The 16580-nt window shown below is 40.3% G+C and overlaps 1 long non-coding RNA gene across 2 annotated transcripts; it reads right to left on the bottom strand.

Moving 5' to 3' along the window:
• Positions 1-3379: 3379 nt before the first annotated feature.
• Positions 3380-15844, bottom strand: LOC125119379 (uncharacterized). 2 transcript variants are annotated; one of them, XR_007133082.1, is made up of 3 exons: positions 15174-15844; positions 12264-12373; positions 3380-3527 (listed from the first exon to the last, which is right to left on the bottom strand). It is a non-coding gene; the product is annotated as an uncharacterized LOC125119379 (long non-coding RNA). The 2 variants fall into 2 exon arrangements; XR_007133083.1 differs by having other exon boundaries at positions 15743-15844.
• Between the last annotated feature and the right edge of the window lie 736 nt (positions 15845-16580).

Here is a 16580-nt window from a genome sequence, read left to right as displayed (position 1 = left end):
CCAGCTATGTCTTTATTAACTTACTTTAATTTCCTACTATGTCTTTTGTTAAAGAATGTATATGAAAAATGAAATCAGTAAGAACTGGAAATAAATAACTTTAAATTTTTATCCTCAGTTTTTCAGTAGTAATTTCAAATCCTGAATCTCTTAGGCAAATAAATGAAATAGTCCTTGGATCCATGGAAAGACGGACAGTTCTCTATAAATTCACTTGTCAGGAATCACTAGCAGGATTTGGAGTGCAGTTCTACAGTTCTTTCAGCAAGACTAAAATCCAACATTCTGTGTAACCTACTCTTTTGTGTGTGTAAGTTTCAGTACAAAACCCATTTGACAAAAAATATATGTATGGCAGGTGTACTCCATCCAAAGTAGCATAAGTAGTCATAGAAGTGATTGATTACTGGGACTGTCCTAGACCATGCAGACAGGGTTACACTATCAGACAAACCCTTGCTCTGACTTTACAACTTCCTACATTTTGTCTTTTTTTTCCCCCAACTTCCTACATTTTAAATCATAACATATGTTAGACACTAGCATTTTATTAAATGTTATAGAATAATTTTAATATAAGTAGTATATTTACCAATATGTAAAATTAAAAATTTAGGTTGTTTTTGTTATGAAACTGACTAGCAATGCTGAATACGGTAGAAATGTCCTTTGCTGGTGGAAAGCTGGAGTCCTTGCAATATGTGAGCATCTATTTCATTGTTAGAGAAAATTCCTTTCTGGTATAGTTGACTGCTGCCTTTACCTATAACTACTTCTAGTCATGGGCTCTGTGTACTCCATCTAAATTTTTATTTTTCTTTTCTTTTCTTTCTTTTTTTTTTTTTAACTGTCTTGAACCTGAATGGCACCCTTGCCTGGGCTCCTTGTCCTTCCACAACAGCCAAAGCACAAACCCATGTGATAAAGAAAGATGTTGGAATTTTTTATACAATTTACTAGGCAAGCAAAAGGAATTTTCAACGATTGTCTATGATGACAAAATTTCTTACATGATTGCTGATTCATGTAATTCAGTATCAGGAATATGAAACAGTAAGGTATTTACTAGGCAGCTATTTTCCTCAAATCTAGAAATGGTATAATTTCAAGATGGGACGGAATTAGGGAAAACAAAAATAATCTAGCAGGAAAGGACCTCAATAGACACGTGAAAGATGCTCAACATCACTAATTATTAAGGAAATGCAAATCAAAACCACAATGAGATACCACCTCATACCTATTAGAATGGCTAGTCTCGGAGTTCCTGTCGTGGCGCAGTGGTTAACGAATCCGACTAGGCACCATGAGGTTGCGGGTTTGATCCCTGCCCTTGCTCAGTGGGTTAACGATCCGGCAGTGCCATGAGCTGTGGTGTAGGCTGCAGACCGCGGCTCGGATCCCCGCGTTGCTGTGGCTCTGGCGTAGGCCGGCGGCTACAGCTCTCATTAGACCCCCTAGCCTGGGAACCTCCATATGCCGCGGGAGCGGCCCAAGAAAAGGCAAAAAGACAAAAAAAAAAAAAGAATGGCTAGTCTCAAAAAGACAAAAAATAATGGGTGAGGATGTAAAGAAAAGGGTACTCTCATACACTGTTGGTGGGGAAAACGTACGGAGATTCCTCTAGAAATTAAGAATAGAACTACCAGACAATTCAGCTATTTCACTTCTGGGACTTATCTGAAGAATATAAGAACACTAATTTGAAAAGAAAAATGCACCTCAGTGTTCATAATGGCATTATTCACAATAGCCAAGATATGGAAATAACCTAAGTGTCCATTGATGGATGAGTGTATAACAAAGATATAGCATATATACACAATGGAATACAATTCAACCACAAAAAGTATGAAATCTTGCCCTTGATAACAACATGTTTGGAACTTGAGGATAGTATGCTAAGAGGAGTAATTCAGAAAGTAAAGATAAAAAAAAAATGACTTCCCTCATATGTAGACTCTTTCAAAACAAAAAACAAAAAACAAACAAACAAACAAACCCGAACAAACAAAATAAACCAAAACTCATAGACACAGAGAACATACTGATGGTTACCAGAGGGGAAAGGAGTTGAGGGAGGTTGAAGTGATAAAAAGAGTCAAGAGTAAGGTGGTGGGTGGTAACTAGAATTTGGTGGATGATCACTTTGTAATGAACATAGAGGGTAAATTATAATGTTGTATACCTAAAATTTACATTCCAATTTTTCCTCAATAAAGAAGGGAAAGGGCAGGAAGAATATTTTCTAGATTTCACAAATGAACATAGAAATTGATATGAAGGTAAACATAGATGCATTTTAGAATGAAATAAGCTCAATTTCTTTATCCACTCAATCCCATGTATAGAGAGATATCCAAATTTAGATAGCTAATGAGTGCCCACACAATCCTCTCCATTTACTTTTTCCTGTAAAGAATGATAAAAACCGTACACATTTCTTGTAAGATATGGAGAAAATAATGTGGCTTCAAAAGAATCCCCATCCAGGAGTTCCTGTCGTGACTCAGTGGTTAATGAATCTGATTAGTATCCAGGTTTGATCCCTGGCCTTGCTCAGTGGGTTGAGGATCTGGTGTTGCTGTGGCTGTGGTGTAGGCCAGCAGCTACTGTTCTGATTCAACCCCTAGCCTGGGAACCTCCATATGCTGCAAGTGCGGCCCTAAAAGTTTTAGACCAAAAAAAAAAAAAAAAAAGAATCCCCATCCAGTGAAAACCCAGAAAAATGAGCCTCCACACTGCACTGTGGTATCCAATCTAGAGAACTGATAAGGAAAAGAAAAAAAAAGAAAGAAAGACAGACAGAAAGAGAGAGAGAAAGAAAGACAGAAAGAGAGAGAGAGAGAGAAAGAATGATCAGGGGGACATTATTAAGTTGGGTACACGATAACCACAATAGCAGAAAAATTCAAAATTCTTATTGACCAGACACCAAATAAGTTCAACAAGGTGAATTGATTTATTAGGGCTTGTCAGTTAGCCAAGGATCCAATAACAAATATTTACACTGACGGTCACTCTACCTTTTATAAGTGGTTCCTTATTTTGGAATGCTATAAAAACAGAAAGGATTATCACCACTTCTGGCCAGCCCGTAAAAAATGGACACTAGTCTCCAAAGCTATTAGATTCCATTCCGTTGCCCGAGCAGCTGACTGTTATTAAAATACCTGGATTTTAATAATACCTGGATACTCCAAATCTGATTCAATGGAGGCCACAGGGAATCAGCTGCCTTATGCTACACTAAACAAACGGCCATGAGCCTTCCACCTAAATTTGAGAATTCTCTCTGCTCCAACATGATTCTGATGAAGTTGTTAACAAATTTATTTTGCAAGCTCAACAACTGGCTTCAGAAGTGAAAGGAAGGTACCAAAGGAAAAAGAACAATATTTCACTCACCTCTCACAAAAATGTTTCAGACCAAATAACAGGCCTGTAGTACCTATAAGTGCTCAATTCTACTACAACATGTGCATTCCTTGACATGACATTCCATCATTTTTCTTCCCACTGGGCACCTGAAAAAAAATGATGTTATGGTAAAGCATTATATCTGGAAACTTTCTCCCACTGTGGCTCATAAGGTTTATGGCCAACATTCTCTCTGCCATAAATATAATCCTAGCAACCCCTACATGGTTCTCAAGGCCATTTTCCCCTCCCTAACGGGCCCTTTGAAGTTAGAATTTATCCAGGTGCCCCTCCCTTCAAGATTGCAAATACATCTTAGTAATGCATGTATTTTATTACACCAGATGGAGTGTGAAGAGCAATGGCTTGAACAGTCGGCAAATTACATTTGAAAGAATAATTTCAGTTTGTGGAATTCTTTCTGAGTTACATAGAGACTAAAGAACCCATTTTACTGAACAAATTATTAACTTCGTTTGTAAGATTTGACCTATAATGCAGAATTTTCACTGTACACATTACTCTCAATCCTCAGGATTGGTAGAAAGGACCAATAGTTCTATTAAAACACAGTTGTCCGGAGTTCCCGTTGTGGCACAACGGAAAGGAATCTGACGAGGGACCATGAGGTTGGGGGTTCGACCCCTGGCCTCAGTGGGTTAAAAGATCCAGTGTTGACGTGAGCTGTGGTGTAAGCTGCAAACTCGGCTCAGATTGGATCTGGCACGGCTGTGGTGTATGCCGGAGGCTACAGATCCAATTAGACCCCTAGCCTGGGAACCTCCATATGCCACAGGTGCAGCCCTAAAAAGACAAAAAAAAAAAAAAAAAAAAAAAAAAAAAAAAAACCTTGGATTTTCTACTGGCCCAAAAAGGAGGGATTGTGCTATTGTTTACACTATTAGTTGCTCTTATGTCAAACACCTCTGGAGAAGTTGAGATGCACATAGAAAAAATTTTCCAAAAGGTAAAATGGTTGAAAGATGTAAGAAAGACTGACCCTCTAAATGATCTGTTTAGGTGGCTCCCTCAGGACTAGGGAATGTTTTCCACCCTGCTTCATAGGTGGTTATTATTTTCATAATAGGTATTACTATCCTTTTCCTAGCTATCAAGTTACTCACAGCATGTAGCACTGCTTGCTTTAAGTCTACTGCCAAAAGCACAAGGACAATGATTGTACAAGTTAAGATGATTGGTCAAATGTGTAATCTATGAAATGTTTCCCCAGCAACATATACTTCTATGCTTGCTTTCTATATTTGATTAATTTACTCAATTCTAAAGTTCTGTGGTGGGGAAAACAATGTAAAAATATCCACTGACTCACGTTTAAAACTGCTTTGCCAGGGGGAACTTATGCTATAATCCAAACTGAATGTTGCATTTTCATGTGAGATGAGCCCTCTAAATACAGCTCATCTAATGACACATGAAAAATCAAATTTATATGTTGAAGGATCCCCTTCCTATTCTAAATGAAACCTTAGGTAACATTTTCAGCCCCAGGATTCATAGTCTAAACTCTGCTTATGACTTTGTTCTAGCTGTTGGCTACATTGATGATAATCCCTATCATTTATAGAGTAATAATGCCTTACGCCTTTTTCTTTTCTCTTTTTCTTTTCTTTCTTTTTTTTTTTTTTGGTGTTTTTCAGGCCATACCCATTGCATACGAAGGTTCCCATATCAGAGCTACAGGTGCAAGCCTATGCCACAGCCACAGCAACGCAGGATCTGAGCAACGACTGTGAGCTATACCACAGCTCACGACAACGCCAGATCCTTAACCCACGGCCAGAGGCCAGGGATCCAACCTGCATCCTCATTGATCCTAGTCAGATTCGTTTCCACTGAGCCACTACAGGAACTCCCCCTTATGCCTTTTAATGTATATTCAAAACTCCAATTAAAATAATAATGCTTAGGAATCCCTGCCAGTAAAACAGTATTGATAGCACTTCTGCAGCTCTAGGACACAGGTTTGACCCCCTAGGCAGCACAGTGGGTTAAAGGATCCTGTGTTGCCACAGCTACAGTGCAAAAACTGCGGCTCCAATCTGATCCCTGGCCCCAGAACTCCATATACCCACAGAGCAGCCAAAACAAAAAACAAAAAGAATAATGCTTAAATGACTTTAAGATAAGATAATGGACATGTACAATGCACATATAGGCTAAAATTGGCATAAGTCCATTAGACATCCTCGAATTGACTCTCATCCTTGCCAAGCATTCTACTAGTATAACCCTCAGAAAGGAAATATTTACTGGCTTATTAAGACCTAGCATCAAGGGACATCATGATCTTGGGCAGGGAACCAACCACTGTGGCATACAGAGGCCACATGTTGGATCACCTAATGCTTCCTATCAAGGGAAATGTATGATCAAAGGGGGTGGGGGGATGATGCATAAGTCATACGTTTCCCCATGGCAGGGCCATCAGAATAAGTCAGAAACAAAACAGACATAACGTGTCCCCACCGGTCATGGGCCTTTCCCGAGGGGCAATGTGCCTCTGCACGATACATTAAGGAGACCTCCTCAAGGCAGGAGGAGGCAATCAGCCTTTAAGGAAGATGACCCCTTTCTTCTGACACTAGCATTGTCCTTTTTGAGGTTAATATTTCTTTCTCATCCCCTACGGGGGGGGGGGGTGTCACCCTGACCTAAAGGCTCGCTCTGAACATGCACAGCCCAACCAAAACACCTCTGATGGACTGTATGTGGAAGGTTAACTTGTCAATATGATGCATGATTCTTTGTCCCCAAAATGTGTAAGACTACATCGCTAGCTCCTGACAGGTGGAACAGTCCTCAGAGCTTCTGAGAGTCTGCCTGTCTCCTGGGTTATAATCCTCAGTTTGACTCAACGAAAAAAATCTCCTTTTTCTCCCTAGCTTGAGTATTACATGAATTTTCAACCACAGAACCAAGAGGGAAGTACATTTACCTTAGGAAATGTAGACCCTTATTTAGAAACCACAATGGGCACGCTCTGGAGACCAGGAACCTCAAGCCCCTCTGTAAGTGGGCTCTAAGTCTATAGATGATGGATCCTGTGAGCAGGAACAGCTCGCTGGCAAGTGATGTGGGGGGCGCATTTCAGTGGTGGCCCCCAAGAGCTGGCTGCAGCATTGCTGTGCCAAGGAGCAGAGATATGTCTGCGCAGGTGTGAACAAAGTGGACATCTGCCTTGTAAAGAGAAGAAGGTGCCTGCCTGGCTACAGTGTACAGAGGAGAGATGGGTCCCAGTGGGGAGCCCCGTGCTCCAGGCAAAGACCTACTGATCAGCGCTCCAAATGACACGCCTGGCCCTCCAAACTGTGAAAATTGTGCCATTAGCTCCATTCACTTTCCCTAGGCAGAAGCTGCTAAAATGGGGGATGATGTATTTAGAGGATCTGCAATTTACACACTCCAAATTACAGTTGTTTTAAAATCAAAATGGGGGGGGGCAGTGGCTGGGAGTAGGAATGATATGGACTCAGACTTTCTCTGTACCATGGGTAGTTTGGACTTTTCCCAGACTGGACTGCCTGGGAGTTGACCCTTGGGTTCCTGTCTGGCCCAACTTCAGCCTCAGGGAAGCCAAATACTACAGATCAGGTGGTTGCCTGGGACCCAGAAAACCTACAAACACCACCGTAGGGGGTCCTGGGGCATCCACATGGGCAAGGATCTGCAATTCTGCTGTAAGACTACCTCAGTGGTGGCTACCTCAGTGTTTTTCCCTCCCACTTGGTTGGAACCACCCCCTTGAATTCAAGCTCTGTTGCCACAGTCACCAAATATGTGGCCTCTGGGATGTCGTTTCAAAATCAGGCCTTCTGCTTTATTTCTAGTGACATGTAGTTTGGGATTATGCAGATGTAACTATATATTTTTATCACTGAAAATGATAAGCCTGATGTTTCTTGCTGGCTGGCATCATCTGTTGTCACTTGCCGGGGAAGCCTGCTCCCTCCCAGTACTTTTACATTTCTTTTTAATTAACGATTTTTTTCCATTATAGGTGGTTTAGAGTGTTCTGTCGATTTCTACCCTGCAGCAAAGTGACCCAGTCATACATATCTATCACATTATCCTCCATCATGCTCCATCACAAGTGACTAAATACAGTTCCCTGTGCTATACAGCAGAATCTCATTATTTATCCACTCCAAATGCAATAGTTTGCATCTATTAACCCCAGAATCCCAGTCCGGCCCACTCCCTCCCCCTTGGCAAACACAAGTCTGTTCTCCAAGTCCAGGAGTTTTGTTTTTTTTTTTTCTGTGGAAAGGTTCATTTGTGCCATGTATTAGATTCCAGGTATAAGTGATATCATGTGGTATTTGTGTTTCTCTTTCTGACTTACTTTACTTGGTATGAGAGTTTCTAGTCCATCCATGTTGCTGCAAATGGCATTACTTTGTTCTTTTTTATGGCTGAAGAGTATTCCATTGTGTTTATATACCACATCTTCTTAATCCTTTCATCTGCGGATGGACATATGGGTTGTTTCCATGTCTTGGCTATTGTGAATAGTGCTGCAATAGACATACCAGTACATGTATCTTTTTCAATCTAAGTTTTGTCTCTACTTTTAAAGGTCCGTGGAGGCAGTTTTCAGGGTTGAGCCTCTGATTGGCGCACGGCCAGCCAAGGGCGGTCTTTCCATCCATAAGGACGTTTTTTCCACATGAACGCAGCAAACACTGTCCTAGTTCTGAGATGAGAGCTACTTGGCGCTTTCTCATCTACTTCATTGCTACACGAGCAGCTTTGGGGTTTCCTGGGCCATAGCTGCACCGAAACTGCCCATTTCTCTGCCCCGGTAGGAGGAGAGTGTGGGGCAGCAAAGGTCTCAGAAGTAGAACCCCCAAATACTCCCAGGACCTAACCGGGTTCTAGCACCGCTGCATCCAACCACCCCCATGCGGTCTTAATAGCCGCGGTCCCAAAGCTTGCACCAAGCCTGTTCCCCTTGCACTTTCCCTGGCTGTGCTGAGCCCGAGGCATATCTGTCACAGAACACGTTTATATTGAGTTGTTTTCTCCGTGGCCACACCGTTTCTTTCTTCCAAACTAGCTCTTTCTCGGTACTCTTCCTAGGTGGGTGCACCGTTCTGTGCTCCGTTGTCGGCATTGCTTGTAGCTGGCACTATTTCAGGTGCTCCCAGTCGGCTTTCCTGAGTCTCAGCTTGGATAAAGCATTGGGTCAGAGTGATTTCTAAACTGAGCAAGTCCCGCTGGAGCCATTCCTTAGGGTACAAGTCGGGATTTATTCCAGCCTACAATTTTTCAGTCATAGCAAATTCCAGTTTTGGAAGAGCAAGTCCCAGTGGCTCTGGAGTTGCAGCATTGGTCGTCGCTCCAAAGCTAAAGTATGCCTTTGGCGGGGCCCACCTCTCCCTGAGCCATGGCTTTCTGTGCCCTCACACAGCTAGTGTCTGTCTGCCTAACACTCTTTGATGGTGGTGGAACGATGAGATTAGCCCTGAGCCCCTGTACCCTTTTTCGATGCCCTTAGTAGCATTTGATGGGGCTTTTTCTGTCACAGCACATTTGCCCCAGGTCTACTGGGAAGCTCAAAGGCATGATGTTATGCGATTGCTCTAAAGCTACAGAGACTGTTGTTAACCTTAGCAAAGATTGGTAGCTGTGGCTGGGAGTGTCCAGATGGCATGGTATTATAAAAAGGGATAACCTTATACCATTTTTGTAAGATGGCATTTCTTTTATGGAGTTCAGAGGCATTTATAAGAAATACACTAAGTTAAGGTATTTCTTGAAATAAGATGGACTTACTTTTGCCTAGGGACTTAAATGCTGTAGCCTGGGGGACATTCAAGCATGGCCTATTTTGTCATATTTTATTTAAGATTTTTTTAACTTTAAAATTTTATGTCCAACTTTATGATTATTAATTTTAATTTATTATTTTTATTTAAATTTATTTTTTGCTTTTTTTTTTCTTTATGGCCACACCAGAGGTGGCACATACAAGTTCCCAGGCTAGGGGCCCAATCAGAGCTACAGCTTCCAATGCTATAGACACAGCAATGCTGGATCCGAGCCATGTCTGTGACCTACACCACAGCTCACTGCAACACCAGATCCTTAACCTACTGAGCGAGGCCAGGGATCAAACCCACATCCTCAGATTTGTTTCTGCTGCGCCATGATGGGAACCCTAAATTTATTTTTAATGTTAAACTATTTTACACTGTTATTTTATTTTTGTCTTTTTGTCTTTTTTTAGGGCCACACACACAGCATGTGGAGGTTCCCAGGGTAGGGGGTCCCACGCCAGGAACACTGGATCTGAGCCACTTCTGCGACCTACGCCACAGCTCACGGCAATGCCAGATCCTTAACCCACTGAGCGAGGCCAGGGATCAAGCCTGTGTCCTCACTGATACTCGTCAGATTCATTTCCGCTGAGCCACAACGAAATTTCCAAATTGCAAAGACTTCTACTTGATGTAGATATCTCATTGAGCCAGAAACAAACTGTCCATAAACTGGGATATTTCAAAGCCAAGTCTAGTATGAAGCTCAAAGACACAATGTTACAATTACAGGCTGGCTTATAAAGTAAAAACAGGGAAGTTGTTTAACCTCTGCAACAATTGTTAATTACAGTGGGTGTTTCCAGACTGTATAGGCTTGGTTAAAAGTGGTTTTCTTATACAAATTTAGAAGGATAGCTTAACTTTCTTTTATCATTTTTCAGAGGCATTTACAAGAATAACTACTACACATGAAAAGTTGCACTTATATTCGTGAAATAAGCTCTATTTAGTTTTGCTTACCTGGATTAAATGATTTTGTCTGTTTGGGGAATTCTCAAGCCTTGTCTCATTTTATTTTCTTTTAATTCCCCCTTCCATGTTTTGGTCACTCTCTTACCAAGGCAAGAGTGTGAAAACCAGTAGAACTTTACTCTGTCTGGGATCTAGTCATTGGCACTCAGAGTCATGCAGTCTCCACTGTTTAAACATTTGAAATGGTAGTGGCAAAGTGCCTGTTATCAATAGCTGCACACCCATCACCCAGTTCTGGGAGTTGTCCAGGTTCTGATGGTTAGCACTTATTGTGTGAGTGACTGCCCAAAGGCAATTAAACCCTTGAGAGGATACTGTGTACTAGAGAGATTAACATGGTGGTCATTAAAAAAAATAATAGACAAAAGCTGAAAAACACTGAGAAGGAAAGATTCCAAGGAGCCAAGATTTAACCGAAAAAATAATCAGTTATAATCAGATTCCAGTTTTACCTTTCTAAGTCAACCTGTAATTTTTGTCTGATAATGTGTAATTGGATTACAATTTTTTGATGAATTATTTACATTGGTACAACATAATGTATTATCAGTAAGATATACTCATGATTATTTCAGAGAGGACAGACATGAGGATGTTTTATTTCAGAAGGCAGTGTGGTAGGTGAGCTTTCATCTGAGTTGGCTTTCATTGGATGTGTGCAGTCAAGTATTTAATCAAAGGCATTTCTATGGAAACAAAACTTAATGCTTGGAGCAAATTATCAACTCAGTTTCTGAATCTGGACAGCAACCAGTTGAGAAGATTTGAGTTTCAAGCATCCTTACGTGGTGGAATGAGGATGACAGTTTTAACCAGATGGATTTTCCTGGTTTGCAGTTTGACTGACTGTGATGATGTTTCTGGGTGTTCGGATGAACTCTCTGAATGCCCCACATAGTAAAAGGCATGAAGGCTGTCCACACATGATTTGCTTTGGTAATTTCTATAAAGTTTACAGATAAACAACAAAATCTCAACGACAATGAACAGAACTACAATCTGATAGTGGGTATGTTTTGGTTTTCTATGAAAACATTCTACTCGGCCAATTTTCATCAAAGGTAATTACGATGAAACTAATATGTTTGTAAAATTAATCTAGTATCACTTCACTTGGCTTGGTTATTTACATAAGTGTCTCAAGACTCATGATTCTATGCATCTTCTCAAATAGGACATTTCAGTCAAAATGTTGGTAATAACCAAGGGGCTTTATTGACTCTATAAAGTCAACCTTGACTCTTCAAAATTGTCTGATATTAAGGCATCTCAGAACAGACCCTTTAAAAGTCTCTATAGTCTAAGAAGTAAAGCTAAGGGCCTGTCCAGTAGTGTCCTGTTACAAGGAGTTCCGATTCCTGTCGAATTTATGTACTTACCTATATTGTCATGAAAAATAAGAATATTTAATAAGAGGTACTGAATTCTGGAGGGATTGGATAGGGATGGAAAAGATCAATGTTCCAACTTTTGTTCACAATAGTATGTTTTACCAAATGTCTAGAGTTCTAGATAGCCATGTGAGAAAAAGAATGTTGGAGTTCCCGTGGCCCAGTGGTTAACGAATCCGACTAGGAGCAATGAGGTTACGGGTTTGATCCCTGGCCTTGCTCAGTGGGTTAAGGATCCAGTGTTGCCATGAGCTGTGGTGTAGATCACACACTCAGCTTGGATCCCGAGTTGCTGATCCCCTATGCTCTGGCATAGGCCAGAGGCTACAGCTCCAATTTGACCCCCAGCCTGGGAACCTCCATGTGCCACGGGTGTGACCCTAGAAAAGACAAAAAAAAAAAAAAAGGAACGTATATAAAGATCTAGATAGCCTTTTTAAAACAGAGAAAATAGGTAGAGTCTAGAAAACAAAACATTAAAGAACCAACAATTTTGCAAATAAAGTCATAAAAATTATAATCATCTTCCTCAGTTTATTCAGTCTCATTTAATTAATTTTTGTTTTGCTTGATCTTGGGGTACCAGTTTTAGCATTACAGTTTATCAGTATCATTCATTAGTTTGGGAAATTCTTACCCAGTTTGCTGTTATGATCTTCAAGTTATCATGAACTTAAATTCTAGAGTCTTTTCCATGAACTTCTTGAAGATGAAGCATTTCTGCATGCTGATGATTGTAAATGATTTCTGAGAAGAATCAAGAATAAAGCAATAATTGGCACAAGACTGTAAATAAACTATACTTTAATTAAAAAAGAAGAAAGCAATAACGATCCATGAATGACAAGAAACAAAAAATAGCCATAGTTAAATATCTAGTGACAGTTCACTAAGAAATGATGCAAATCACAAGTAAATTTGGTCATTCTTGTGATTTACAATATTTTAAGATAATAACTGACATTATGACTGATACCCATATTTCAGGACATATAAGATTTGGTGGAATTTCATATAATTTCTGATCTTATATTTATAATATAGACACATAAGATATAACCTATCACTTTTTCCTCGATAATGTTTCTTACGCAATTTAACATATCCCATGAGCCTAATCAGTTTAATATCTTGTCTTTTTATAGGAGGGGAGAACAAATCTTTTTGAGATTTTCCAGGGACTCTCTGGAAAATTCCAAAGTTAGTTCAAGTTCAAAACTACTTCATTCAGGTTTGATTTTGGATAGTTTGTCAAAAATGTCAAAAGGTGTATAATACTTGACCAAATAGGACCACAGGTCACAGTAAAATAATATTTAGTTAACCAGTCTAATAAACATAATTAGAAGATTTCAGAGACAAACACAGAAAGTTACAAAGTAGTAAAAAAAAAAAAAAGGTGGCAAAAACAATCCTTAGTTCTTTTAATATTGAAAAATCTTTGTTATATAAGTAATCAAAAACCTGATAAAGACTCTAAAATAAAGCACAGGAAATATTTTGATAAAGCACAGAAGGTTTGTTTTTAAGATTACATAGAAAATATATCAAAACCTTTCTAATCTTATAAAGAGCAGACAAATCATCTAAACTATTTTGTGGTTTTAACAGAAAATTAAGGAAAGAAAATTAAATTTTAGTTTTATATCAGTGCATTATTTACCTCATTTTTAAAAAAACCCTCATGGATAAATCTATTCATGCTAGCTTTAACACAACAAAATAATTACACCCACAAATTAATATATCCACTTAGATTTTTTTCTTCCCTTTTTTTGAAATAATCATTTTATTTTAGAACAAAATTACTCTTTTTTTCCTTAACGAAAACATATAATATATGGCTCTCATGCTCTGTGTATTAAAACATGTCCCATTTTCCTCTCAATTTATACAGTTTTTTCTCATCTGTCTTATTGTTTCTAGCAGTTTTACTTTCACATATTGATTATATAGTTAACCATTAGTAAGCTTTACTTTCCAGTGAAAACTAGGAAGCTGACATTTGTAAACTGTCATATATTAGCATGCTATGAATATTTATATAATACATATATGAGCAAACATGATATAAATCGTAACAAGTTGTAATTCTTACAGAGATATGTCTTTCACTACATAATTTTGATATAGGGGAAAATGTTTACTACTAGACCCAAATATCTTTCGTCTCCTTGTAAAAAATTAAGAAGGCAAAAGTAGATCAACTTTAACCTAGATTTAGCAATTAATATTTCAGTATATTAGCGTCTCTGGAAATGACTTAGATATTCAATGAATATCCATCATTTAATTTTAACTTAATATAAACTTTTATCTGACTTATACCTATTTAAATGACTTGTGTTTTACAGTCTTTTGTTTGGATTAACATTACGCAGCTAACCATCACCTTATTTTTCTTGCTGACAAATTTCAAAAGACAGAGATAACATGAATTTATTAGACTAGTAAACCCAGGTAGAAAAAGTTGTATCTTTGCATTATATACAACCTTGACGACTCTGAAGACATGTTTGTTTTAATGAAACCTGAAAACTTAAACTACCTTTTAATTAACCGAAGATTATTCCAGATCGTGGGAACCTGAAAACCATGTGGGTTACTTTCTACATTTCTGAGAGTTCAAGACATAATTTATATAATTGCTTAGTTTTCTTTAAGCCAATTAAGTAGAAATCTTTTAAATACTACATACATATAACATACATACATATATTAGACGGATCTACGTAAGCATACAGATATACATAAATAAATATACACACACAGAAACGTTGCAGCTTTCATTTAAAATTCTTAGCCATGTGTCAGGTTTAATAACACAAAACTCAAAAGTTTAGCTACATCCAAACTGTGCTGCTAGGAGATGGAATAAGCTAAGGTTACCTGCTGATGCCTAAAGCTTTCTACTAAAGACTTATCTCCTGCTCTGTAAAAGTTCTTTTAGCGAAGCTATTTCTGGAGTCATTTTAGTACATTCTGCACCTTCTGCATACCAATTAAAGAATGTGTTGTATGGCTACCCATAGTTTCCAGGATCCTCTCTTTTTAAGAGGACCCCTAAGAAGAACTACCTTGTGTAAGCCCAAGATTCCTCAATGGCCACTATAATTCCACATTATCCAAAGGTTCACCCATTTTCCTAACAGGCTCAAGATCCTAATTTCAGTTTTGGACCAAGTGGAACCCATCTTTGACTTGAGATTCCCTAAAGCGTTTGTTTTGTTTTGTTTTTGTCTTTTTAGGGCCAACCTGGGTCATATGCAAGTTTCCCCAGACTAAGGTTGAATCAGAGCTGCAGCTGCCAGGCACAGCCACATAGCCACAAGGGATCCAAGCCACCTCTGCATGGATACTAGTCCAGTCTCCTGAGGCATCTTTTAAAAAAATCTGACGGCCTGGTTTTTCAACAGCTGTTCCAAAACAAGGAATCATAAGTGCTCTTCTTTTGAGCAAATTAAGGTGATTTACTACGAAGCTTCCGCAAAGACCCTTCAACAAAACCTGAGATTTCAACACAAAGGGAGTGGAACTCTACTCTTACCTGAGATTTACCCTCAAACTCCCAGAGCCACCAGAAGGCAGTTAACACAGCAGGCTCCTTGGCTATCAGTACCTTATCTGCCTCTGGGTGCTTAAGGGGTATTCTTCCCATTCTACCTGACGACAACACGGTTAAAATTCAGAAAAGTTTTCTGGATAGAAATATTTTACTGAGGGAGAGACAAACTGTTCACAAACCGGTACGTTTCAAACGGAAACCAAGTATAAAGCTCAGAGGATTGACCTTTCGGGACCGCTGACAAAGCAAACAGGAAGCTGTTTGACCTTTACAGTGATTGGTTATTACAATGGGGGTTTCCAGCGGGAAGGAGATTGGCTAAGCGGTGGTTATCGCATCCCGGTTTTGGACCGTTACTTGAGGGTTGTTTTTAAAAACAGTTGTCAAAGGCATGTGTAAGAAATAGCCTACATTAAATTTCCGTAAGTTTTGAAATAAACTCGATTTAGTTTTGCCTTAAACGGCTCACACTGTTTTGTCTGCTGGGGGGATTTTCAAGCTGGTCTGTATTTTATTTTGAAATTTTAATCCCACTCCATTCATTTTATCACCTGCAAGTCCGGTCTTTCTCCCTGTTAGCAACACTCAATTCTCGGTGTCCGCAGTTTCTAGGTGGCAGCACCCTTAAAAGTGCCAAGACGGATGTTTTGGCCACAACATTGCCTCTTCGCATGGCGTCCGCCTTGCTGGTCGCGGTGCCTTTCGTTCCTTTGTCCGCGTTTTGTCCGTCGCGACCTCGGCAAGAGCACTGGCCCGGCGTTTTCTCGGAAGTATTTTCCACTGGAGCGGAGCTGGTGTTTCTCAGGGGTCGCAGCCCGGAGGCCTTGCCGTTTCATTCCCTCCCCCCACCCCCCAGCCCCGGAGTGGGTGGCTGGCCCCAGCCGCTGAGCATTTGCTTAGAGCCGGTTTCGATTTGGCAGGTTCCGCGTCAGCTTGTCACTGATTCCCCAGGCGTACAAGTCGGGGTGTGCCCGTGAATGCGATTTTCAGGCCGGCCACCCACCGCAGGGTCGCGGGGGTGGGGGGGGGCAAGGGGGGACGGGCTCCGGGTTTCAACCCCCGAGAAAGCACCAGCTCGGCCCTAGTGGGAACTGCTCCTGAGAAAACGCCAACCCAGTGTACTTGCCGAGGCCGCGACGCGCAAAACGCGGACAGAGCACCTAATGGCGTGGCGACCAGCAAGGCAGGCGGCAGTGCAGATGGCCATGTTGTGGCCCAAGTCAAAAATCCCTCTTGGAGTTCCCGTGGCGGCGCAGTGGTTAACGAATCCGGCTAGGAATCAGGAGGTTGCCGGTTCCATCCCTGGCCTTGCTCAGTGGGTTGGGGATCCGGCGTTGCTGTGAGCTGTGGTGTACGTTGCAGACGCGGCTCGGATCTTGTGTTGCTGTG

This window comes from Phacochoerus africanus, chromosome 1 (genome assembly GCF_016906955.1).
Source record: "Phacochoerus africanus isolate WHEZ1 chromosome 1, ROS_Pafr_v1, whole genome shotgun sequence".
In the NCBI taxonomy this organism is placed as follows: Eukaryota; Metazoa; Chordata; class Mammalia; order Artiodactyla; family Suidae; genus Phacochoerus; species Phacochoerus africanus.
The sequence above is the reverse complement of the archived record's forward strand: the minus strand, read 5'-3'. Positions and strand labels throughout refer to the sequence as shown.